Raw genomic sequence first — 27,022 nt, forward strand, 5'->3', positions numbered from 1 at the left:
CCCTTCCCCAGCGCACTGCTCCCAGCTGCTCTCCATTCAAACAAACCTTGCACAAAGCTGCAGCTCGCTGTGTTGGTGCTGTCCCCAAGAATCACCCGGGCAGGGTCCGGAGTTGGGGAGGGACCCTGAGATAGTGCCTTGTAGGAAGGGTTTGTTAGAAATATTAGAGCCCAGCACCATCCCGGGGCGTTGCCTTTGCTAAAAAAGCAGCAAAAAGTTCCAGGGAGAGGCTGGAATTTCAGCCTGAAAATTATTCCTATTAAATATGACAATAATTCTTTTTTTTTTTTTTAAACTATTTTTTTTTTCCTGCCAAGTTTTTTTGCAAAGATCCCCAACAAAAGTAACTCCTCAAACCAAGACCAAGCGGACCCAGCTCCGACCCGATCCACCTGCCCCTTCTGCACCCCGCTGCCCACCCCAGGGGTGTGCAGAAGTGTTTCACACCGATATTTCCCATCTGAAACACAGCAACAGATAACACCGAGCCGGACCTGCGATGAAACCCCATAAAGTGAGCTGCGGTTAGAGGTTGGTACAGAGCCAAAATCCCCGGGCTTGGTAAGGATTCCCAATACCAAACGAGTAAATCAGAGAGAGAACCACAGGGTCGGGTTGGAACAACAATTAAAACTGCGCGGAAACGGTACTGGATTATTACAGGGGATCAAACGCAGCGGGATAATATGGGAACAGAACACCACTACCCTCCGAGCACAAAACATGGGCTGCTTCCCCTCACCCCCACAAGCCACGGGAAGGATAAAACAACCTACGTGAGATCTGTTGGGGAACGAAGAGCCAAGCGGGGAAGCAGAGCGGCCGCTCACCTCTGCTCCGCGTGCCGATGCTGCCGTCCCCAGCGTGAGCCGGGCTGTGTCGGAGCTGCCCCAGTGCCTGCAGCCGAGCGGAGAGTGTCATTGATTTGTGTGGGGAAGGCTAAGCCTTTCTAGGAGCGGTTATGAGAATTCACTCCCACCACTCCCTCTAAACCAAAAGAATTTGGCACGCCGCCCTCCCCGTCCACCTGTACTACAAAGGTCTGAGCGGCACGCGGGATGTGGACCAATTTTACCAGGATCTTTTTGTGTTCCCTTTCTAAACAAGCACGCAGAGTCCTTTGCGATGATTTTTTTTTTTTTCTTTCTAAAGCAAAAAAATCTTTTTTTTTTTCTTTTTCTTTTTCCAAGCTGACCTGTCGTATCCTCTCTGCTTTGACCGCAGGGCACGGGCTCACAGCACCCTGCTCCATGCCCCCGTAAACCATGTTCCTAGAGACCCAGAATGGGGCAAAACAAGATGAAAGCTCTTGGAGACAGAGCTGTCTGTCATTAAACTAAAAGTTACATTGCTTTTCCGCACCACGGACCCGAGTAAAGATGCCAAGAAGGTGTTCAGAGTTGGGTTTGACTCCGCAAGCTGTTGAGATGCCACCTCCTGACCATTGGAGCTGGCCCCAAAGCAGCCGCTGACCCATCCTGCCCCCTTCCAAAAAAACCCTCTTGGCAGGCACTGCCACCATTGGAGCTCAGCTCACTGGAGCGTGCCGCCTCATTCTGCTGGGGATGCAGCCTGACCCTACCCAGTTTCCTGGCATGCATACAATCCAATGGGCTCAGCCATGGCGTTGAAAGACAAATAACAGGATTTGGTGCAGGTCCCTCCCCTTGTTCAGAGCGGGACATTGGGTGGGGATGGCTGGCAAAGGCAGGGATGCGTCCTGGGGCAGCCACACTGGGATCCCCATGTGTGGGTCATGGGAGCGAGATACGCACCTCCATCTTTGAGAGGGACCCCAAGAAAATGGGCTCTTCTAGCCTCAAATTCAGCATTAAGTTAAAAACCACGGTTAATAAGGCACTATCTACTTTCTGGCAAAGGTATCACTACAACAAGGAAATACAGATTCTAGTTAATGCAATGAATCTGATCTGGACACCGAGTTACATGTCAAGAGCTTTAATGAAAAACCCCAAATCACAACCAGAGGCGAATCAGCATTGTCACCACAAGAGGAGTCTGCCTTCCTGAAGCAGGAGGCAGAACCGAGAGTCAGAAACTTATCCCACCCTCTCTGAGTCTGCAGGAACAAAAATAAGCAGCTTCCATCCCCACACCCAAACCACTATCTGCAGCTCCTCCGGCCGCCGGGTTTCTAAGGAGTGTCTGGGTAAATCAGCACAAGACGTCGCTGCGAACAATACGTTTGGCCCCAGATAAGGGCGAAGCAAAAGAACTTGGGCAGCATCCAGCGGCTGCCAACACAGCACGGGGAGGAGTGCCAGCAGCCACCCACCGCCTTCCTGCACGGCCCAAGACGTGGAGCCGAGAGTTGGCTGCGAGGAAGGGATGCTGAGGAGGAGCCGGCGTGGACAACGTGGGGCAGGGATGTCCTCCATGAGACCCAACGGGTTCTACCCACAAAAGCAGTCGGGTTCTTCCCATCGGAGCGGCTTGCGCCGTCAATCTGTTGGAGGAACAATGGCCTCCTCCGTGCCACGCTACGGGAGCGCATTGTTTGCCCTGCCATTTCCCAGGGTGGTTTCTCGTCCCGTGAGCGTGGAAATGTTCCCAGCCCCCAAATTCCTCCAAACCAGAAGCAACATTCTGGAGCAAAACGCTCAGAGGAGGGGGGGGGGGGGATGGTGACAAATGCCTCAGCTATGGGTCTGAGCACAAAAACACCGCGGAGCGTTTGGTGGGAAATGGGGTCCCCACTGAACGCCGGACATAACGTTTCCCACGTGAGATTGGTGGCTGGTGCAGATATGAATGGGTCCCCAAGGCTGTAAAGGAAGAGGGAATAAACTGCTTCTAGCAGGGTGTGACACTGGGCTAGCAGAAGGAAGGAGAAGAGGAAGGGTGGTGGCAGACCCCACCTCTGTTGGGCAGATTGCAAGCAGAGTGGAAAACAGTAAAAAAGAACTGAAAAGAGGCTGCAAAGCCCAGGGCAATCCTAAAGTGATGAGTGAAAGCTCTCATTGTGAGGGCACGGGATGGAAAGATGCCGTGGAGAGAGCTTAAAGGACCTCTGCCTCACTGGAGAAATCAGGAGTCATCAGATTTAAAGTTTTCATGGGTAAAATTAAGTTTATCATTGTTAGACCATCCTTATTTTATTGCCAAAGCATGTCATTTAAAATTTTTAAAAAGATCAGTTTTGGCAAGAAACAAAAACCATCATGAGATTTTCCCCCTGTATCTCACAGAAACTGCTCCAAAATGAGCTCCTAAGACTAACTGGGATGGAAAAGACTTGGGGGCCCCATTTAAATACTTGAAGTGTAGGACTTGGTTAGATTAGGACCAGAGGGAATGGTTTCAAGCTACAGCAGGGGAGATTCAGGCTGGACATGAGGAAGTATTACTTTTCAGAAAGGGTGGTCAGGCACTGCAATGGATGCCCAGGGAGGTGTGGAGTCACCGAGCCTGGGGGTGTTCAAGGAAAGGCTGGATGTTGTGTTGAGGGACATGGTTTAGTGGGAGCTGTTGGTAATAGGTGAACGGTTGGATTGGATGATCTTTTAGGTCTTTTCCAAAATTGGTGATTCTATGATTCTATGATACCTGGGAGTTGGAACTGGACGATCTTCAAGGTCTCTTCCAGCACAACCATTCTATGGTTGTTATGATCCTCAAGGTCCATTCCGAACCAACCATTCTAGAGTTGTACGATCTTCAAGGCCCCTTCCAACTCAACCATTCTATAGCTGTATGATCTTCAAGGACCCTTCCAATCCAAACACTCTGCAGTTCTATGGCCTTTGAGGTCCCTCCAACCCAACCATTCTGCAATTCCATGATACACACCTGAAGGCAGGAGCAAGGTCTGTTCTTATTAACATTTCAGTCCCTACCTCCTCTTTATCAAGAAGGAATTTCTAGTCCACTTCAGTAGAGGACTGGGTGAGGGTTACTAGAAATAATGATCATGGAATGAATCCTAAACACGAGCAGATGTTATTTTAGTATTATTCAGAATACCCCGACCATTATAATAAAAGACAGAACACGGAGGTGCTTTACAGGGCCTGATGGAGGGACCCCAGGAACAGCTGAAGCTGGGTGAGGTGTAGCCCTTCACAGATGCCCAAAGGACTTGTGAACATCTCCGTTACCTGCAGCGCTGCATCCAGTGCCACAGAACACTCCCAGCATCACGAAGCAAACATGTGAGTGGCGATAAAAACCCAAGTGACGCAAATATCATCAGCCAGGGAACAAAAGGAGGAGGTTGAGGACATCTGCACAGACCCAGATCCCATCGACGGCCACACACCGCACATTTCCATTGCAATCAGCTCAGAGTGCCTTGCACAATTTGCCACCCTGGTGCAATTGCTACATGCAGCTTTGGAAATGCGTTCCCCATGCTGTAATTTCTCCAGCACTTATTTTTGCTTCACTCTCCCAAGAAATCACGACTCCTCACCGGTTCTGTCCACACTATCCCACCCTGGGGCTGAAGAAAGTGCTTAGGGGCTCCTATTGTGGTTTATTCACCCTCTGCTTTCATTTCCACAATCCCCCAAATTTTCCTTACCCCGGAATGAGCACCTCAGCAGAAGCTCCCCCAGTGTAGGTGGAAACAATTTCGTCTGCTTTCAGAAACCGTGGATCAGGCCATAGGTCCTTGCAGAACACTGCATTAATAGTGAGAGGCAAATGAGCCATTTTGCTTCTCCTGGCTGAAAAAAATATGCAGCTGACCCGATTTACCTTCCTGATAACGCATTTACAAAGTGCTCCCGGGCCGAGGGCTTTGCCATCCGAGATTTCATACAGAATGAAACTGTTGGTGTCACGAGCACAGCCTGCTGAAAGATGCCCTTTTCTAAGGGGGAGCTCAGCACAGCCCTCCCTATAATGACCTCAGCAATATCAATAACTGCATTTCGGCAGATTCATTATCTGCTCCCTGCCTGGCCCAGCCAAGTGCTCCAAGATGGAGAGCAAGGAAGGCAAACACGGAATTTTCAGCAGAAAAACGGCATTTTCCTTAGAAACAGCCAGGTCTGTGTCTCCTCTCCTGAGTGCTGCACAGATAGTTCAGTCTGCATTCAGGGGGCAGCAGCCTCCTTCAGGGCCTGCTCCCCATCCTCCCCACTTCCTGCTCCTCCAAACTTTACAGAACGTTCTCCTCCTTTGCCAACTCCTCTTAATCGTCACTCACGGCTATTAAGGATCCCTAAATCTCTGCAAGGGTTTCATATCACGATCCGTAGGAAATCCAAGCTTCAAAATAGGTTTTATTTCACACTAATAATTTAGTGCACAGAAATCACTGCCCAAAGAATGGACCTGAAGGCCAAAAAAGTCAGCTCCAGGTCTCCTTATAGACAAAATAATGTTTCACGGACTCCCCATTTGCTCAACTCTTCACTGCAACACATCACAGACAGTGCTGGGAGCTGTGAATCCCAGTGCTCCTCCCTGCAGAGCTCAACATGGATGCAAGTGTGGGAGTAGTGCACGGGTGCATCCTGAGAGCTCACTGCACAGAGGTGTGTCATTTATGTATATTATTATTACATATGGGTTTGCTATTTATATATATTATAAACACAAAGGGTTGCTTTCAACTCTCTCATGGGTGTAAATCTAACTAACCAAGCCATGACCCGAGACCTAACCTACCATCTGGAACTAGACTGGCCTTTCAGGAGCATGGCATTTGACTCATCAGGGGAGAAAAGGAATTTCATAGTCATAGAATCATAGAACCATTGAATGGTTGGGTCGGAAGGGACCTTGAAGATCATAGGACCATAGAATGATTGAGTTGGAAGGGACCTTGAGGATCATAGGACCATAGAATGGTTGGGTTGGAAGGGACCTTGAGGATCACAGGACCATAGAATGGTTGGGTTAAAAGGGATCTTGAGGATCATAGAACCATAGGACAATGGAATAGTTGGATTGGAAGGGAAGCCAAGGGCCCCCAGCCCCAACCCTCACGTGGGTTGGATGTGCCCCATGCCAGCTCAGGCTGCACAGGGCTCATCTGTGGCCTTGGGCACCTCCAAGGATGGGGGACCCACAGATCTAGGCAGCAGTGCCAAGGTCTCACCGCCTTCTGGGTAAAGAATTTCCTTCTAACGTCTGACCTACATTTCCCCTCATTTTGTTGAAAGCCATTCCCCCTTTTCCTATCACTATCTGCCTGCACAAATTTATATGATAACCTCTTCAGTCACCAGCTATGGGTGGTCTTGCACCCACGGGGAGAGCTACAAATATTGATATAGGGAATTCTCAGCCAAACCCAGTAACAAGCCCAAAGTGACATGGCTGGGCTGTAACCTCCCCAGCCGTGTCGACAATAATTGCAGGTGGAGCCCCTCACTGCCTCCCACCTCGCTGAATCAGCAGCAATTAAGGGATAAGAGTGCGGTGGAGGAAAATTGCAATTTCCTTGCCTGGAGACGGGGAGGGAGGTCTGCAGTGAGAGCCATGCTGCCTTGTGCCCTGATGGGAGTGGGCTGACAGCGGAGCTGGTGCTGGAATAAATTGGTATTTAAAGGGCAGAAGTCCCACGGGAGCTGAAGCCAGCAGCAGCCACGCTGCTAACAAGGACAGGTGATCTCCAGCGGCCCAGGGCCCCTGATTTATTATTTCAGAAGCCCTCAGCAGAAGGAATCTGCGCAAAAGGGAAGAAAGGGAGAGGGGGAGGATGAGAAAGATGTGGAATGCAATGACAAGAAGTACTGGGGAGCAAAGCTCATCCCGAGGGATGAGGCTTCTACAAACAGAAGGACAGGGGGGGGGGGTGATTGTCTGGAGCTCTAGGAGGGAGCAAGCCAAGCAAATGGGCAGCAGCACAACAGCTAAGTCCTTAATGAATGCAAAGAGATGCACAACAGGGTGGGGGAGATGAATTCCTGCTCCTTGGGCACCTGACGATGTCTAGACCTGATGGTGTCAGAGCTGGGATGGCATGGGGGAGAGCTGTGCTTCACACGTAGCTGCAGACCCTCAGCAAGGAGGTGCTGGATGTGTACGGGCTGGGATGGCACGCAGTCCCAGCAGGATTACCCACCACTGTGTGAATCAGCAGCACAGCCTCAGACCGGGAGAAAAGTAATGATGCAGAAAAGGCAGAAGCGTCCAATCAATACTTCTGCTCCATGTTTGGAAAGGAGCAGGATGATGTTCTCGTATCGCACGAGGAGGATGGAGTGCTTTCCAGTCCATTAGCAACCACGGAGCTTGTTAAACAGCATCCACTGGTGATAAACAACGTTAAATCGGCCGGCTTGGATGGTTTGCTCCCCAGAGCCCTCCACCAGCTGGCTGAGAGCTCTGCCCTGCTGCTGTGCATTTCAGTGCATCCTGGAATACCAGGAAGGATGCGAAATGGGATGGCATGATGAGCAGGTTGTCACGGCTGGCACCGACGATGGGTAAAACAATGGGAACACCCCTGAGAGTCACCAATAGAGGAATTAAAGGACAGGGATACAGTTGGTGCCAGGATCTGAGGAAAGCACATCACGCCAAACAATCCCGATTCTGTTCTGGGAGCTGATTACAAGTTCAGTTAATAAGGATAATTGCCTAGAGATAATGGACAGGTTTTGTGAGGCATTTGATTCACAGCGGCACGGCACCCTGATTAAAAAGGGAGGGCTGTGCCATCACAACAAAGCACACGTGCTCCGATTGATCTCTGCAAACAGCGGTCATACGGACTCAGGTTGTTTCCAGGGGGATTTCAGGAGGCTCAATACCTGCCCCAATATTCAGCTTTTTCTTATCTGGAAGCAAATACAGCGTTGTTGCTGATCAACCAGCCCCGTGCTGCACAAACAGCAAGAGCCCAGCATCTATCCAAGCAGAATGGACCACGGCAGGAAAGCAGCTGGCCAGGGTTATCACCTGGAGAGCTGTGGGCATGAAAATGTGAGAAATGAGGAGCTTGTACCTCTGGGGACACGCTGCCTTGCTGGAAAATGAGTTTGGGGTCACATATGTCACTGAGCTCGCTGCAGTGTGCCTGGGTGGAAGGAGTGGAAGTGACATTCTGCTCCGGTCCCATTGCTCCATTGCACATATGCTGCCCAAGTGAGACTTTAAAAGGCAGATTTGAAGAGAAATGAAAAATAATTTTGGCATTTGCTTGGGAGAGGAGATAAATCCCAGAGGTATGTCAGCAAGCATAGGTGAGTGCGTAGGACCCAGCTCACTCCGGGCTTCAAGCAGAGCTGAATTCAGGATAGGTATTAGGATCAACTTCTTCAGAGAGTGGTGATACAGTGGCACAGGGAGCTGAGGAGTCCCTGTGCCTGGAGGTGTTCAGGACCCGTGGAGATGTGGCACATGGGGTCACAGTCAGTGGGCACGGTGGGTTGGGTTGGGCTTTGGGGATCTTGGATGATTCTGTGATTCTACAACTCTCTGAATTCTGATGCTGACCTCTGTGTCCCCAAGGAGGTCAATCGAAGCTCAATCCAGCCTCTCATACCAGGAACATTTCCATTTGGCCTTTCACGTCCCTAGAGAAAACACTTTTGCTAGGTATGAAGCTAAACGGCGCCCAGGGGACAAGCACATGGACACAGCCAGCATTCCCACAGGCAGCACAAAGCCTTTGAAATCCAGTTCTTGTCCATGGCTCCAAATCCAGAAACCATGCAAAAGAAAAGGTCTTTTGCAAACAAGAGAAAATGGAAAGGCTCCAGCAGCCCTGCGTGAATCAGCTCTCTGCACTCCACTTGCACTCTATTGAGCATCCTGTTAGCATCACCACTTCTTTTCTCCTTTTTCCCAGGCATTAATCAGCTCCCCCTCAAGCCAGCAGTGTGTTGCCATGTATTCAGGCTGTTTTTTTTTTTTTTTTAACTATTCTGCTTTAGAAAAGCAGATGTTACTCAGCCTTGTGAGGCAGTGAGCACCAGCACTGCCCCGAGCTGTGGGTGGGTGCTGGCTTTTCCTGCTTCAGGAATAGAATGGACAAATGATTCTAAACGCAGATGTTTAACCCAAGCAGGCCCCATCCATCATGGGGGAGCTGGGGATTAGAATACATTGTTATTGCTGAAGGTGAATTCAAGAGATAAGGCATTAAATCAAAGTCTTACCTAATGCCAGACATTACAAAATGTTGCAAACTTGGATGCAAAAATACACTTTGGCTAACAATTCCTGAATCATGGAATCACAAAGGTTGGAAAAGACCTCCAAGATCCCTAAGACCAATCCCAAACCACCCCCACCATGACCCCAAATAGAATCACAGAACCACGAAGGTTGGAAAAGACCTCAAGACCCTCAAGCCCAACACACGCTCCATCACACCCATGGACCATGTCCCCAAGTGCCACATCTCCGCAGTTGTAGAACATCTCCAGGGGCAGGGACTTCCTCACCTCCCTGCAGCTATGGCACTGCATCACCACTGTTTGGAGAAGAGAAACCCATCATGAACAGTTTTGGTGAAATCAAGCCATGCTGACTGTGGAGACTTCTTCAAAAAAACTCCTTGAGCAGCTGTTTTACTTGGCTGCCTAGGTCGGGTCATAGAATCATAGAATGGCTTGGGTTGGAAGAGATCTCCTCCAAAAGAAAGACAACAGGGTCTCAGCTTGGGGTACCTGGTCTCCATGTGCTGGAGATCATAGAACCATAGGACCACAGAATATCCCAAGCTGGAAGGGACCCCTAAGAATCACCGAGTCCAACCTCCAGCCCCAGGTAGCACCATCCAAACCCAAACCCTGCAGCTGAGAGCACTGCCCAAGCACTGCCCATGCCCAGTGCCCTGGGCATCCTATTCCATGCCCACCACCTCTGGTGAACAACTGTCAATGGTTTACGGGCTCATGGGTTTCAGCAAACGGCCCACATGCTTCTCTCTCTCCCCTAGCAAAGCCAGGATGAGCCAATGCAGCCCCCTCCTCAGAAAGATGCCGACTCGACCTCACTTTGCCCTCATCCTCACCCAGCATGTTTTCCTTAGCATTTCCCAAGCACCTCCACAGAAAGCCTCAGCCCCCGCACTGCCAGGCTCCGCCAGCAGCTCCCCTCGGCTGCGATTAATGCTTGTCGAGGCAGAACATCTCCACGCTCCAGACAGCGCAGCCAGAGCAAATTATTTAGAAGAGGGAAAAAGAAAAAATAACACCAACCACAGCAGACAAAGGCTTCTTGTCTTAAGTCCTTACTCAGGAAAAATGGTCCACGGTGTTGGGTTCTGGTCAGGTGCTGCAGTGTAAGCACTCAGGGGTGGAAATGCTCATGGGAGCATTGCCAGAGCCCTCTGCATGCAGCAGTGCAGACCCTCAGTGCTCCCCAAGGCACTCTGCCCCACATGGGAGCTTTCCCATTGGAATGAACGGATGAGCGGCGACGCCACAAAAGCATCCCATGCCCAAGGCTGTGTGGAGCAGTGGTTGACCTTAAAGGTGATCCTAAAGGGTTTCCTGAAGGTTTCTCTCTGATTGCTCCAGCAAGGCCTGATTTTTCAACAGGTTGAAGAGCAGTGAGGCAGTAATTGCATCTTTTTCCCCTTGTATTAAAAAAAAAAACAGGGAAGGAGGAGGAGGAGAAAGGACCCATTTATCACATGCAGTCAAAGTGCAGCCTGCATTCTGTGAAATGAAAATGAGTCAGTGACACTTTGCATAATGGCATTCCCGTTCTTTCTCTTAAATAATTTGTATTTTAATGAGTCCATTTTACTTCAGCACTGGTTTGTAGCCCCTACAAAGTGCCTTAATTTGATTCTTCCAAATCCCAGTGTTGCATTTTTCTTAACAAAAAGGTGAAGCAAAGCAGGCTCACTGCTCTCCTGGTTCAGATTGGAGCAGGTAATGAATCCGCCTGCAGAGATGGTGCTTATCTCATGGCCTTGCTGTTCTCCAGGCCTGCTTATTGAAAAACTCCCCCACCACCAGATAACAGGAATGGACAAAGTCAGCAGATAAACAGAAAGGCAACTGAGAGCTTTACAGAAGCAGGGCAGCAACATGATTGCTGTCTGATCTCTTCCTGGATGGTGAGTAAGCACAATGGGGATGGGTTGGGGTCGGATTCAATGACTTTGAAGGTCTTGGACAACCTCAACAATTCTATGCGTGGGCATGGTGGAGTTGGGCTGGGGATTGGACTTGGTGACCTTGGAGGTCTTGGCCAACCTTAATGCTTCTGTGATTCCACGGTTCGCTGATGCTTGGCCCCCAAAAGAGGAGTCCCAGGGGGGTGATGGATTCTGGAGGGTATGCAGCCACAATCAGGTCAGGGTGGGGCATGTTCATGGACTCTAGAACTCTAGACTGCCATGGCCCAGTGGGTTCTCTTCTCCTCTGCTATTTCATGCCTGCAGCACCCACTGCCTCACCGTTTCTCCTCCCTCTTCTGCAGCCCTCCTCTGCAGCATGCCACCTCCCCAGCCTTTGTTGGAGCACCAAGTGGCCCAGCCAGCTGGATCTACAAAATCTCCGCTCTTTTCTTGGTTTCTGCCCTACCCTGGGCAGAGCTTCAAAGACCCTCTCTGTGCTGGCAGCACTCCCTGGAGCAAAGCATTGCGGATGAGGCCAGCAGGGATGGGAAGAGCCCAGGCAGCCTGGCATCGCGGTGTGAGCTCAGATCCAGGGGCCATAGCAGCCTCCACCAGCCCTGGCCCCCATTGGGCTTCCAGGAAGGTGTTCTCAGCCCCGATAGCTCAGCACTGTTACAAACCCCAAAGAAGGAGGTTTCATTTCCCTTCCAAATCTCACGTCTGCCTGCTAATTCATAGCTCTTTGCCACTCCCATACAACATCCGACCCTTATTCCAGGCTTTGGAGGCATCCAAGTTTCACAGAAGCAAGCGGATGTAAGAGCATTTTCTCATGGGCATGGCTTCCTTCATCACTGCGCTACGAGGTGGGGAGATGAGAAGGACCCAAGGGTGCTTCTGGCTGCCCATTGGGTCACTGTCCCCTTTCTCTGCCCCTGCTTGGCTCCATTCCCTCGCCTACCTTTTCCCAGCCTCTCCCAGTGATTTTTCCCTCCGGTTGGTAATTGTTCTCATTGCCCTTCCCTCACAGCCAGCACTTCGAGAGCTGGCTATGGATGCAGTGCCAGCTCACCTTGTTCCCAGCTGCTGAACTGCATCAGGAGAGGAGCTAAAACGCTCCTCCCCTAAAAAATGGGGAAAAACAGCAGAGCAGAGCAGACCGGAGACGACAGCAGCTCTTATTTTTCACCAGCCGAGTTGTTTTTGGAGGCATAACACTGCGTTCATTCACGGAGCTGCGAAGTGCTGGCTTTTTGACGGAAACAATGAGCAAGCAAGGATGAGCATGGCAGGATAAATGGCCTGTTTCCTGCCTCCCAACATGGCCCGTTTCTTTCCTATGCTGGCGGCCAGCTGTGGCCACATGGAGCTTCCTGGCGAGCCCAAGGGCATGGAGAGAGCTGCTGGCAGAGCCACCAATGCTCCCTCCCAACCAAACCCAACCAGGGCTGGAGGGGATCTCGGTGCCATCCCAGGTGGCTCTCCCCAGGCTGCCTCGCGTGGTCACCATCACCACAGCTTGGCAGAGCCCTCAGTCCTTTTGGCCACACAGTTTGCTTCAGAGGGATACAAAGAGAGCGCTCTGACTTTGGGTTCTGCTATCGTGGAATCTGTCAGAAGATAACGCTACCTTCCACCAACATAATGGATGAAAGCAGGAGATGAAATGCCATTCCATTATCTATTTATTAAAAGCACCACTTGAGCTGCTTTTATTCGGCGTACATCTCATACTAAAGAGGCACTCCTTGACTGTGTAAATCAGTGAGCAATTGTGTTTTAACAGCCTTTAGAATAGCATTTCCCCACAGCTTTAGACGGACTATCAGACAGAAAACCTCTTCCAAATCTCACTTATCATAACAGACACTAGCACGGGGCTCTTCACTGTTCCTGCACCACCGAGACAAACACAAAATGGGCTGTTCAGCTCACAAAGCACACATCACTGCCACCTCTCAACCCACTGCACGAACATCCTTAATGACAGGTCAAAAGAAATAATTTTGCTAGCAGATAACTATCCAGCTTGCACCAATGGATGGGATCCTGGTAGGCAACACAATGGCAATTGTGCAGACCACTGCTTACCCCATCTGTTTTTTGGCAGTAATCAGCAGCACTCAGAGAAACTGAGTCAGAAAAAATAGCATCAGAAAGGATGCGGCCTCCTTCAAACCACCTTCCCTGAACACCGTCACCAAAGTGAGAATAGTTAGGCCAGATTTTCAGTAAAGAGGCACCAGGTGTGAATAACAACATCAGTGAAACAAAATGGAGGCTGTCGTTTTATCTCTGCTTCACCGGGATAAATTGAGATGTTGGCTGGTTTGGTTGTTTTCTTTTTTCCATAGTAAGAAAAATTCTCAGCAGAACTCAGGAGTTGATTATGTTTTAAATGAAGTCCTGACAGGAGACAAGCAAGTCAAGCTTTGCCTTGCACTGTGGAAGCCAATGGAGGCTCTACCACTGACATGGCAAATGTCACATCTGTTGAGAATGGAGGAGAGAGATGTGCCCACACTCATGGAAGAAGACCTCTTAGCCATGGTCTGGAAACCATCTGAGTAGAAATATTTAGGTAGATAGATTATTGATAGCTAAACAGCCAGATGAGAGGATGGACGGACGGATGGACGGATGGATAAATGGGTGGATGGGTGGGTGGATGGATGGATGGATGGATGGATGGATGGATGGTTGGATGGATGGGTAGATCCTCACTATTCTGCTACCATCAGAGGGATTTCAGCACACACCACAGTAAAGTCAGTGTAGAGGCTGACCTTCTCAGCAGGATGTCCCTTCACAGTGGCAGCCCCAAACGGGAACTGACAGGGTTCTGAAACCTTCTGAACTAGTACACAACTGTAGGGAGGATGACATGCCAGCTTCCTGGCTCTGACAGCCCTGCTGCTGGCCTGCCTCAGAGGGAAATGGCATCCATTCACTCTATTCCATGGTGTGAGACGTCACCAGGGAAGGTGAACTTGTCACCAAGAATAAACTGTTACAAAGACGCTGTGTCACATCTTCTTCCTCAGGGATGGAGCCAGCTTCAGTCAGTGGAAAAACTCCCCTGACTCTGGTGGGGTCTGTTGCCATCCCTAAGCAAGTGGCAGCAAGCCCCACTGTTTTGTGGGGCACAACACATGCCCCAATAGACAACATGCGAAGCAGCCCAGTCCAAATGTCTCATTAAGCAGAAGACACCCGAAGACCAGAAAGCTCCCAGAGTGCCAGTTTCCCAGGCACACTGCCTAACCAAGTCATCTTCTTTGCTTCTTTGCTTCTACCTACAGCACACCTTGTCTAGAGCTATTCTGACATCAGAGGAACCAGCAAACGGGTGGGGGCTGCAGCTCTGTAAAGGACGGATGACACCCCTCAATGCATTTGAGATGTTGCAGTTTCCAAGAGGAACTTCACAGTTTTCCCTATTTTACTGCCTGTATATACTATGTATGCAGTACTGCCTGTATATACTACTCTACTACTGTACAACAGTGAGACATTACAGATCTGAATGCTCTCCACAATGGGTAGCAATGGACCTCCCCGTGCAGTGCTGTTCCTCAGGCAATGACCCTGGGGTTGGGCTGCTGCTGTTCAGCAGTGCCGAAGAGGGGCCCGGAGGTCTCGGCCCACCTCACCTGGAGCCCTCAGTGCTGCAGGGCTGGGAAGATGGCAGAGGAAGGGCTGGGAAGCAGCAAGCAGTCCCCTGCTCCTGCCTAAGCTCCCAGCTGGGCTTTGTGCCTGGGAGCATCGGCGCTGCGAGCCAGCGACAGAGCATCCCTTGCTCATTAGGGATGCAGTGGAGAAATGCTAAATAATCAGACTGCTGGGCTCTGGAGAGGGCAAGCACCATTTTCTGAAGGGCTCTTGCTCCCTCAGCCCGATCTGATGAGCTTACACCTCCCAATACAACCACCCCAAAACCCCTGTCTCACCCTGGCCATAAGATTTTAATGGGATGGAGGCGTGGGAGAGTTTGGGGTGGTTCATATGGGCACAGAGCTGAGTTGCCTCAGGACAGAACCCCCTCCAAGATGTCACTGCCCACCTGCATGTCCCACTGTCCCCCTGTCCCATTATCATCCCTTCTTTGTGTAAATACTGCTCTGCCTGCCTCCCGGCCTCCGTTAATTGTGGCCTGGGGGAAAAGCAGATAAGAGAGCACTAAAATTTAACTACGTCTCCACAGATGGTAAAAACAAACTGTGATGTGACAAGGGAAGATGGTGGGGGTGATGTGGGTATGGGGGGACAGCAGCCCTCCCTGCTCCGGCCATGGACAGGGGCTGCAGGCAGCTGTGCTGATGGGGAGATAATGATCTCCTGAGCCCTGACTGCATCTCAGCTTCTCTCTCTCTGACACCTTTCACAGACAATTCCCCCAGTTCTTCAGGGAAAACCCTGCGGCAGAGCAGGCTATGGAGATGAGCTTCCATCTTGCACAGCCCCCGAGATGTCTCAGAGACACCCCAGGTCCCAATCCTGCAAGTCTCAATGGGATGGATGTCCCCCCTGCCACCCCCTGTCCTTGCCCTGCGTCACAGAATCATAGAAGTCAACCAGTCTATGACTTGACTTGAAGACCATAGGATCATAGAACGGTTGGATTGCAAGGGACCTTACAGATTGGGTTGGAAGGGGCTTTGAAGACCGTAGAATCATAGAATGGTTGTGTTGAAAGAGACTTTGAAGCCACCTTCATCCCTGGTGGGCTGGCTGTTCCCTCAGCTCAGGCTGTCCAGGACCCATCCAAGGCCTCAGGCAACACCAGGGGTGGGCACTCACAGCACTGGGCCTCACCACCCTCTGGGTAAAGAACTTCTGCTCTGCTGTGAGATGTTACCTGGAGTACTGTGTCCAGATGTGGAGTCCTCAGTGCAGGAGAGATGTGGACCTAAAGCAAGAGATGTGACTACTTAAAGTGGGGCTTCAGAAAGAAGGAGACAGACTCTTTAGGAGGGGCTGCTGCGATAGGACAAGGGGAAGTGGTTTCAAACTGAAAGAGGAGAGATGTGGACTGGATACAAGGAAGAAGTTCTTTACAATAAGGGCGGTGAGGCCCTGGCACAGGCTGCACGGAGAGGTTGGTGTTGCCCCATCCCTGCAGACAGCCGAGGTCGGGCTGGATGGGCTCTGAGCACTGCTGGAACTGCAGGTGTCCCTGTGCACTGCAGGGAGTGCGACCTGATGGCCTTCAGAGGTCCCTTCCCACCCAAACCATTCTGTGGTTCTCCCACCATGAGGTTATCAGCAGAACAGTCCATGCTTTGTGCAAAGGAAACAACACCAGTTTTGTTGCAACAAAAGCAGAAGCCATTCAGAGAGGTGGTCTTTTTTTCCCCTAAGGCCTCAGAAAACTACACCAGCACGTAACGCCTCAGCCCCTTGTGTGGGTGCATGCCTCAGCATCCCACCAGCAAGCCAGTCCAGCACTGAGGAACAAAAGGATGCACTGCAGAGAGGAATGGTGGGGAACTCTCCAGGCTCCCACGCTCTGCTTCAGACCCAGTGTTTGCAGTACACTCTGCATCTCATCTTTTCATAAGGAACTCTTACCAGGAAACAGTACAAAAAGGGGGCATTTCCAGGCGGAAAAATTGGTCTCCCAACACAATTTTTCTAAAAACTCTTTTTTGTTTGCAACTCTTCTGGAGAGCGAATCCAGCAGAGCGCAATGTGCACTCCTAAATTAGTTTCCAGGCACTTGGGATGCTATATTATTCATTTTTTCCAAACATTAGGTAATGCCTTCTGCCCCTTTCAAAGTCTGCACGAGGGGTCTTTGATGCATTGTGTGACTTGAAAGGTGGAGGGCTACAGAAGCGTTTCTTTCAAGTCCTCGCTTTTTATCAAGCATGTTCTGTTCTGCTCGCTATAATGCACACAATGGCACGAGAGTCCTGACCCGCTTCACGTCTGATGGGCTGAGATCTCGGATGCATGGGATAAAACGGCCGTTCCCAGCCATACTGCTTAAACACTCATAGCCCCATTCAGGCAAACAGTACCCAGGGGTCCAGCACGGCGCTGAGAGCGGCAGGAATGGGCGCCGTAACGGCTGAGCAATGCAACAGTGGGCAGCAACTCTGCTGCATTCGTTCCCCTTCCGTTTCACCTCAGGGTCTGGAGGAAAGCAGTGCAGAGCCACTCGTAGCCAGATGCATTTTCCTTAGGAAAGTATCTAGTGTGTGTGACCACGAGTGCCATTGTGCACGTCTGCAAAAGTAACAGCGGTACGGCACGGGCACCGAAACCAGCGGGTTTTGTCTTACTGTGCTGGCACATGTCAAGGAGCAGAAGTGAAACTGGCAGAGCAGAGGGCAGTGCTGGCATCTCAGAGCATCACTCACCACCTCTTGGGGCACGGTTAGGAGCAGTGCTGGCATCTCAGAGCATCACTCGCTGTCTCTGGGGCAGTGATAGGCACATGGGCTTCGGTGGCCACAGCTGTCTACTCCACAGTGAGGCAGAAAGTGATGGCTTTTGGTCCACAACAACTCTCCTTTTTCCTGCAAAATCCCAGATGAGTGACTGCCCCTATCCAATAGTCCAGAGGACCCAGGACAAGGACGCTAAGTGCAATCCACTCATACCAAAGCAAATACATTTCAGTACCAAATTAAATGCTTGTCCTGTAGACAATTGCACTGGCACATTTCAATCAAAGCACCAGGCTGTTCAGTGTTACTTTGCTGGTTTCATGCTCTAGACAGTTCAGAAAGGATGCAGGGAGGCTTTTCAAGAGCCCTCTTAGTACCCCTAACATAATCCCATCAGGTTGTGTCCGGTGTGTCATGGTGCAACTTCACCTAGCTGTCCTGCTGGCAGCAACCTGGCAGCTCATTAGTTTGTGTCCCACAAATCCCAGCAACAGATAAGGAAGCTAGAACAATCTGACTGTTCATCAGCTTGCAGGTTGGGAGAGGAAATTATCTTCCATTGATACAACGGTTCGGTGACAAATTGGAGTTTCTGCTTCTCCTGGGGACCCTGGCAGCACAGGGATGGGAATGATCGCTCCTGAGTCACAGAAAGATGCTGTCATGGCCAAGTGGAGCATCTGCACAAATGGGGACTGAAACTGCTCCTTCGAGGGAGGGAGAAAATAAAAAGGGAGCAGAACTGCAGAAGAAACATCACCAGTTTGTAAGATCCAGGCAGAGCCCAACCCAAGGAAGACTGTGCAGGAATGCAGAGTGTCACCAGCATTACCAGGCACCATCAAAGTCCTACATACTGAGCAGCCAATTGTTTACTGCTAAGCATGCTGCAAGTGGATGTTTCATACACTGAATCACTCCAGGACTGTTAGAGCTGTTCCAGCTACAAGAACCAAAGCCCAGCTACTGCAAATGAAGAGAACCCCACTATCACATACACCATAATCACGCACCCGTGCCCCATAGCCGTGTTGACCCCAGTCCTGCATGCAGCCCTGGAGCACAGCTCGTGCCCAGCCAGCAGCCTTCCCAGCTCCTTGTTTACAGCCAAGCAGGTCACTCCCCCGGGGAAAGCAGCTGAGGTATTTTCCTGCTGATTACAGAGGAGGGAGTGGGAGGTGTGGGAGCTGCAGGAGAGCTGGGTCTCTGTTCAGACCCTGATTAAAGGCTGTGGGGAATGAAGCGTGGCTCCGAGGCAGCTCTGCTGGGAAGGAGTGAGGAGCAGAGGGCTCTAGGGTGGATGTTGGAGCGAAGACAGATGTAACGAAGCTCAGAATGCCTACATAAGGGTCCTCTGCGTTGTTACCTGTCTAAAGAAGAGCCCTTCCCAAAGCCCGTTCTCGTCTGTCTATGCCGCCTTGCTCCACAAAGCTCACACTCAGCTTAAAGCATGCACCTCCCCAGGGCCCATCCACCACTCCCAACACTGCACACATCCTTGTGGTGCAGGAGCAGCACCGATATATGGATAACCCTGCACCAAGCGTCCGAAACACCTGTAAGGCAGTACTAGTGAACACTAAAGTTTGCTCCATAACAGAGGAGCAGGAGGCCTGGGCTCAGCCCCACCGTGAGCTCAGCCAGCACGCAGCAGGCAGTCCCACAGCAGAGCATCCCGCCTGGTGCAGTGCAAGACAGCTCAGGTAAGCAGCACCGGGATCCAACTCTGACACATCAGAATCAGCTCAGATCATAAAAAAAAAAGTTAAGTTCCTTTCTTGCTGCTGGAGACCAGTAGGCAAGAACCCAGCCCCTGCATGACAGCTGCAAAGAACAGCTCTGGGGAGGACCTTGAGATGTCACTCAGAGCCCAGGCTGCAGCAGGGCCAAGCACGACGACAGCCAAAAGCACTCAAAGCATTACCAAACATTGCTCATATCACTTGTGTGTGGCTGCAGTGACCCTGCTGCCTGCTCCTTCCAGCAGCACGTATTCCGTGGATTTACAAAGCAGCAATTAGCACTTCTGTCATTTATAATGGGAGGGGATCGTGTCCTTGCTGGACCTGATTTGTGCTGATCCATCAGGGCCACAGAAAGCACAGCCTTAGATCCCCTGGTGAGGGGAGGGCAGGGCCAGACCCGCAGATGTCACAAAGGAAACAGGAGCATCACTTTGTGCCCTGTTTCCCTTTGACCGTTCCCTGAGAAATAGCAGAGGGGAACAAAAAGAAAAAAGAAAAAAAGAAAACCACTACAAAAAACTTTCATCAGATCCCAAACTGCAGATCTGGTTAAGAAGTCCTGCCTTACAGCAGCTCCTGCCAGGCCCACTGTCCTACTGCCTGCAACCCATGGCCAGCTCAGCTGTGTCCCCTTCCCTCACAGAATCAATAAGTTTGGACAAGCCTTCCAAGATCGCCAACCTCATCCCCAACCTTCCATGCCCACTGACCATGTCTCCAAGTGCCACATCTCCACATGTCTTGAACACCTCTAGGGATGGGGACCCCATCACGACCCTGAGCAGCCTGTGCCATTGCATCACCACTCTTTGGAGGAGATATGGTTCTAACATCCAACCTGACCCTCCCCTGGAGCAGCTTACGTCCACCATATCCCATCCTGTCACTGTTACCTGGGAGAAGACCCCTACCTCACCACAGCCTCCTTTCAGGGAGTTGTAGAGAGCAATAAGGTCTCCCCTTCCCCTTCCCCTTCCTCTTCCCCTTGTGCTCCAGGACAGGGCTGAGTCACAAAGTCACCTAGCAACACCATGCCTGGAGGGGGGGTCAACCCACCCAACGCTGCAATGCATCTCCGAGGACAGATGGGAGACAGAGAGGGAAATGGATCCTGTTCACCCACTGACAGCCCAGTGTTATGGCCTCGTGGGTGATCACCCACCTGTATCGTCCCAAAGACACACTGTTTGGATGACCAAGGCCAAGTTGAAAACAGCACCTTGCCATCAGTTGGCACTGACAAGGGCTGGAGACAGCAGTCTGTGTTGCCAAACAGGGAGCTGATAGCTCCATGTGGGTGTTGGGCTACTGCCAATGGGTGCTGGCTTGGAGAATGAACCCCACGTGGCCACCAATGGGCAGTGGGTGGCTCATAGGGGACAAAGAGGCTCCAAGCTGCAGTGAGCAGGCTGGGGTGGCTGAGGAGGTCAGGTTGGATACTAGGAAACATTTGTCCAAAGGGAGGTGATGCACTGGCTCAGGGAAATGGGGAGTCCCCATCCCTAGAGGTGTTCCAGAAGCATGGAGATGTGGCATGTGGGGATATGGTCAGTGGGCAGGGTGCCGTGGGTTGGGATCTTGGAGGGCTTGTCCAACCTTCATGATTCTGTGGCTCTATTTAGGGACACGGGGGTGAAGGGCTTCCCACCATGCCCCGAAGGCTGCAATGACAAGAGGATTTCTCCATCAAGCCTTAGCAGCACGCAGTCATCCGCGATTCACTCCAAGCGACAAAACACAGCCACTGCTTTTGTGCAATCTCTGGATTTGCCGTGTTTGACAAGGGCAGAGCAAATACTGTGCATTCCCACTTGGTAAATTTTACATGAGAAGAGTGACACAAATGCTCAGAGACATGTGTTATCACGGGTCAGCTGGGCTCAGCTTCCCCAGGTCCCCGAGTAGCTCCAAGCTGGCTCCATCCCTCGAGCACTTCATCTTCTCCAGGCGGCCCCAGCACAAGTTTACTGGGGCAGGGTCTCATGACATAGGCAAGAGAATGGGAATCCCTACAGCCTCGGGTTGTGCCAGGGGAGGTTCAAGCTGGATGCTGGGAAAAACCGATTCTCTGAAAGAGTGGTGACGCAGTGGCACAGGCTGCCCAGGGAGTGGTGGAGTCCCCATCCTTGGAGGCATTCAAGAAGCACGGAGACTTGGCACTTGGGGACACGGTTGGTGGGCATGGTGCAGGTGGGCTTAGACCCGGGGATTTTATTGGTCTTCTCCAACCTTAATGATTCTGTGATCCTCTTCCTTAAGACTGAAGTTGTATCCACCTGAGCCTGTATGGGTTTCTCACTCATGGGAACTAACAACGTTTTCCAAATCAGCTCAGTATTTGGAGGCTTGTGCCAGGACATGGGATCCAGGAGCTCTGACCACTCCAACCAATTTAATAACGGAGAAGATAATTGCAGGGTGCACGCGTTCAAGGAGCAGAGAAAAGCCACAAGCGATAATCTTTGCAACAGGCAGCACTTCTCCTCGTCATGCAGCTCAGGCTGTCAATACGAGGATATTTAGGCAGCAAACAAAGCAGAGAAACACAAGCGACTCTCATAACCTGCCACAGACGGCCCGGTGACCACAGCAATGTGGGATGTAGGGCCATGACCAGCCCCAGAAAAGGCCTTATCAGCAGCTAACGAGTCCATCTGCTTTGAAAGCACCCAGCTGCTCCCACCTTCAACATGACCTCCTTCCTTACCCCCGGCCCCAGGTTAGATCATTAGCTGATGAGTAACCACCACCACTGATGACTAATGGCTCGTTTGCTGCCGAACAGCCCAAAGTGATCAGCAAGGGGGCAAAGAGCCCAGCGCAGGTCACCGTCGCCGTGGATGAGTGCCGCCGTATTTATTTGGGGCAGCGTTCCCAAGGAAGGCTGCAAATACCTGCAGTGCCCTGGCTTCCTGCCTGAGAGCATCAGGGACGGCCCAGCTCTGTGGAGGCTGATGGACGCCCGTATGGCATTTACCAAATTGGACAGAGCACTGCTGGGAGCAGCCCAGGTTTCCCTCATTGCCAAATGCATGTGAGATGAAAAGCAGCCCAGCAAACAGGCTTCCTGCAGCTTTCCTTGCAGTCACAAGTTCCATTCTGGCTCCTTGGGGTGGTTTCTAGAGGAACCAAATACACCATCTCCTGGGCATGACACCATGTTTCTAATAACCTTCCTGGAACACATCACCAAAACGCCACATCAGCTCACTGGTGAGTCTGCTCCTCACCATGCATGCTGGTAGGGGAGTCCTAGCACAATGATCTCTCCATGCTGGGGTGAATTACGGAGCTGGGAAGAACCATTTCTGAGCAGTGTGGGGATGGGGGCGTGCCTGGAGGAAACACAACCCTGAGCTCTGCCCTTGAGGTTGGTGAGTGGAATCATGCTTCAGCCCTGACAAGCCAGCAATTTGAGTTTATCCCACCTGTGGGGCAACGGCCAGCAGCACGAGCCATGGGCACAGCCTACAGTCAAGATGGTCGTATGGGGAGCATGTCATGCGGTCATCCTAGGGGATGACTTTAACTCTTGGACTTGATCCTGGAGGTCTTTTCCCTTAATGAGTGGGCATGGTGAGGATGAATTGGGGTTGGACTTGATGGTCTTGGTGGTCTTTTCCAACCTCAGTGATTCTATGAGCAGGCATGGTGGGGTTGGGTTAGTGTTGGACTTGATCTCAGCGGTCTTTTCCACCCTAAGAAACCTGCACCAGTCCCTGACCTGCTGGGTGGGATTCACCCCCAGATTAAGATGATCTTTGAGCTGGGGTGCCCACGTGGAAGTGCTGGATTTTGCTGATGAAACACAGGCTCCCATCGCCACGTTAGACTTCCTCAGCTATCCAAGACCTGTGTGTAGTTTTGACAGGTATGGCCCTGGACCTGCATGCCTGCTCATTGACAGCTGGCAGCCACGCAGTGTGCCTGAGGGTAAAGCTAGACACATGTCTAGCAGCTGAATCATGACCTACATGAGTGCTGGCTGCCTCAGCTCTTACTGCAGTTGATGGGGACATGGAGTCAGCACGATTCTTGATGTCTGCAGAGCTATATCAGCACCTCCTTCAGGGTCAAACACCCTACAGGCTCTGCACTGACCAAACATCCACTGACTGCTACAGAAGATCATCTGTTACAAACATGAGTGCTGCCCTCCCAGCCCAGCCTAAACGCCAGAGGTTCCTGACGGTGATGGAATGATGGCTCTTCTCCCTTTCATGGGTGAAAAAATGGAAATAATGGAGTTGGCCATGTTAGGAAAGGGCTGTGGGATCCGCAGATGGAAAGTGTGAGATAGGATCACGCTGCATTGCTGTAATAATAGAAGGAAAGCAGAAGCCAGCAGGAGAAACAGAAGGGGGAAAAGCCCCATGTAATAAATAACAGTCTACAGATAATATAAATCGAATGCATTAAAAATCCAATCCTCTGAGAAGCAGCTGCTTCATTTTTACTGTTGATAGCATCAATATAAGAGGGGAAATTACCACCTTGTGCTCTGCAACACATCAGACTGACTTTCCCTTAAAAACTCTAATGTACCCTGGATTGCAAAGCCCATTTAAAATTTACCATAAAGCACAGAATCTCATAAACTTTACAGCCCCAATCACATGCACTCAGAGCTTTTGCTCAGATCCAATGGGCGGCTCAGCCACCGCCGTCTTGCTGCAGACAGCAGATGGGGAGCAGAGCAGCTTGCTGCCAGCCCCAGCCAGCTGGATGGACAAGGAACCAGGCTGCAAAGCAAGCTGGCAGGCAGCTTTGTTAGGAGTGCCCTCAGAGCTGCCATGCACCAGGTCTCACTTCTGGCACAACGTGGGGTAGTCAGAAGCAAACATGATGTGGCTTCGAGTGCAGCTGGAGACCTTGAGCTGTGAGATGTATGGGGGGGCACATTTAAAATTCAGCTCTTTGAGCTCTTTGCAAGCTCTGGTGAAAAAGCCTGAATTGTTTCCATGAGTCTGGGCTCGCTCCATCCCATGCAGAGCCTGTAGAGAAGATGGTGTGAGTTTTTAATGAAGGAAGGGAGTGTGCTGATCATCTGCTCCTGCAGGCATGGTTTCCACTCCTGGGTGGATGAGGGACAAGTAATGATGCTCCCAGTTTTGCTCCTACATAAAACCATAAAACCGACTCCTGCTGTTGCTGTGACATAAATCCCACCCTTGTGAGGAAGCACTGAAGATTTTGGTTTAAGCCATAGAGAAAGTGGCCCGTTTCAAGATGCACACTCTTTGGATGTCTGCATCGTACACACAGCCCATAAGCTCTGCCTTAAAATTCTCCCCCAGGCCCTCCTCCAGCTCAAAAAGGCAGCACATATTGAGACAGGAGCTGCAAACATCTGCAGTGCATCATTTCTGCAATTGCACATCAGATTGCCCAAAAAAGGAGCCTGAGGTGGAAGGGTTAACCCCAGCACAAGGCAGTCAGTGGACAGGAAGGTCTCCGGGATGGAGCAGCTGATCAAAGGGTAGCTCAGAAGTTATTTAAAAATAAACCAGAAAGTAGAACTTCCAGGCAGTTGCCGCCATAATTACAATGCAGACAACGGAGCCGTGGTGCTGTTAAGGTTACTGGATTTTCCGAGCAGCTGTGTTTAATTTACTTAAAATATGCAAAGCCATCAGGTCAGATCCCATTAGCAGAATCACTCCGGAGCGCTACAAGAGCCCAGCACTGCAGAAGTGCAGAGGGAAAAACACGGACACAAAATGCCCTGAAAAAGGTGGGAGACGACTGTAATGGCCAGTGGGAATGTGGCTCTCCTTCCCTCTGGGCATCAGCAGATGCTGAGTGGTCCCATACAGAGGTTATCATCCTGGATGGACTCCTAAAGGCAAGAGACAGCAAGGCAATGCTAAGACCCCCAGAACCAGGATCAGTGCCAGCACCTCCACTGGCTGTTGTGGGGAAGGCACTGAGAAAGTCCAGCATGGAGCAGTAAGGAAAGTGCTGTGAACGTGCTTTCCTACAGCCCAGAGCAGTTTCTGTGTCCTACAACCCACTTACGCAGATGTACAACATCCCTTCTGCATCCTTCAGTGGGGGAATCCAACCTGAAGTGCTCACAGCCTGCCTCAGTGATGGGAGGTTTTTGGGGCTGTAGGGTCGGGTTTTCACCTCCAGAGCCTTGTTTCCTAAGGAGTCTTTTCAAAACACAGGACTGGAAAACCAAAACCTCCTTTTCAGGGACAAAACTAATAGACAGCATTTCAGCTGAGGTTTTAAGCGTGGATTCTTGGTGGTTTTTTTTTTTCATTTAACATTATCTCAACACCAGGAAAGGAAATATCAAGGTTTCCTTCACTCTTCAAGGTTCCTACCAGCTTTATGTCCAAAATTAGCAAGCAGACTGATTTAATTGCCAGAACAAAAGGTGTTAGATGGCGTTCCAGTCCCTGCACACCATTGGAAGCATTTCTCCAGCCACCTGCAACCATTCCAGACAACTACAGGCTGGAACTCAGGTTGTGCTGTATCACTGAACCATGCTGGTGGCTCCCAATGGGCCAAAGGACCTGAGCTGGAGATAAGGACAGAGCACAACATGCCATGGGACCCGAGCACAAAGTCACTCCTACAGAGACAGAGCAAATAAAGCAGAACATAATGAGTAATGTGAAATAAGGAAAATACGAAAATGAACGAAAATAAATGAAAAGGGCTCTGAAAACATCAGAGTAAATGTCAATCCTCTCGATAACGAGGACCGGCACTGGTCCTGCCAGAAGCCCTCCTGAAGTCATCAGCACTCCCTACACCACGTGCAAAGGACTCCGGAGCTGCTGCAGCAGGATTCAGCATTAACCCATCCTTCCTGATTTACAAAAGGGAGAGGCTTCTTTGCATAACAAGTGACAAGCAGGGACACAGCTTGCCAGCAGATCCCCCTTTCCCCCTGGAAAGAAATCTCTTCTGGGTGAATCAGCTCTTCTCTGGATAAATGTTTGCAGTCAGTTTAGCTCTGAGATCTCCTTCCTTTTGCATGCCCGTAATGAATTTGCACAGGCAGAGCCCTAATCCATCGAGTTGCGAAGGGTTTATCAGGGCTTCTTATTTTATTTCTGCCTGTAAATGGGAATTGCCTTCCTTATCTCTATCTAAGAGCACCTGAGTGATTTCTGCTCCGTATTTCCCATCCCGCTGGAATTCAGGATGTGGTGTTATCTGATACTATACAACTGTCACTCGTGTTACTTGCCTTTTTATTTTAATTTGATGGATTTATTGCTTTTTTTTGGGGGGGGAGGGGGGGAAAAGGTTTAATTTCCAGATGAGAGCTCCTCCTTGCTCCCTGCCACTGCTACTCTCATTTTTGGGTGGATTTTTTGGCAGATGGGATCAGGGTTTATCTTACCTTGCCTCCCTCTGCCCAATGCATGCGCACTTCTGGTGAGTCAAGCAGTAATGGATGGATTTGGATGGTCCCAGCTCTCAAGCCAGCCCAGAAAACTCTGACTGAACAGAACTTGGCAACCTTAGAGACAAAAGAAGCCCAAAAAACGAGCAGGAGATTTCTGCCTCCGACTGGATGCAACAGTCGTGGACATGGGAGCTTTGTAAATGCACAACCCCTCCTCGGGCAGGGGTCTGTCTGCTGTCTCATCTCTATCCATCCCACACTCCTCTGCTGGGTAAGGGTGAAGCCGTGGAGCAGCAAGCAGAAATGATTCCCAATACAACACAACACATGGAACCCAGAGAGCAAGGTCTCGCTGGCACCGGTGAGCAGATACGTAGATCTCAGCCCCAGCAAAGAGAAAGCACTGCTGCTGGAAAGGCACAAGAAGAGATATAAATCCTCCGGATAATGCAGTGATGGATCAGTAGTGGCAAGGCATTAACCTTCACTCTTGAGGAGACACCCAAATGAT

The 27,022-nt window shown here is 50.7% G+C and overlaps 1 protein-coding gene across 2 annotated transcripts in view; it reads right to left on the reverse strand.

Moving 5' to 3' along the window:
* Positions 1-27,022, reverse strand: part of ZBTB7C (zinc finger and BTB domain containing 7C) — a 106,262-nt gene that overhangs the window by 35,448 nt on the left and 43,792 nt on the right. The window contains exon 1 of one of the 2 annotated variants that reach the window (XM_052670073.1): positions 831-921. The exons of the other annotated variant lie outside the window; for it this stretch is intronic. The gene's annotated coding sequence lies outside the window, so the exon portion shown is untranslated. Of the gene's footprint in view, positions 1-830; positions 922-27,022 lie in introns of those variants that run through there. 2 annotated transcript variants of the gene reach the window in all.

The sequence above is a fragment of the Tympanuchus pallidicinctus genome, unplaced genomic scaffold (genome assembly GCF_026119805.1).
Source record: "Tympanuchus pallidicinctus isolate F22 unplaced genomic scaffold, pur_lepc_1.0 scaffold9, whole genome shotgun sequence".
NCBI lineage: Eukaryota > Metazoa > Chordata > Aves > Galliformes > Phasianidae > Tympanuchus > Tympanuchus pallidicinctus.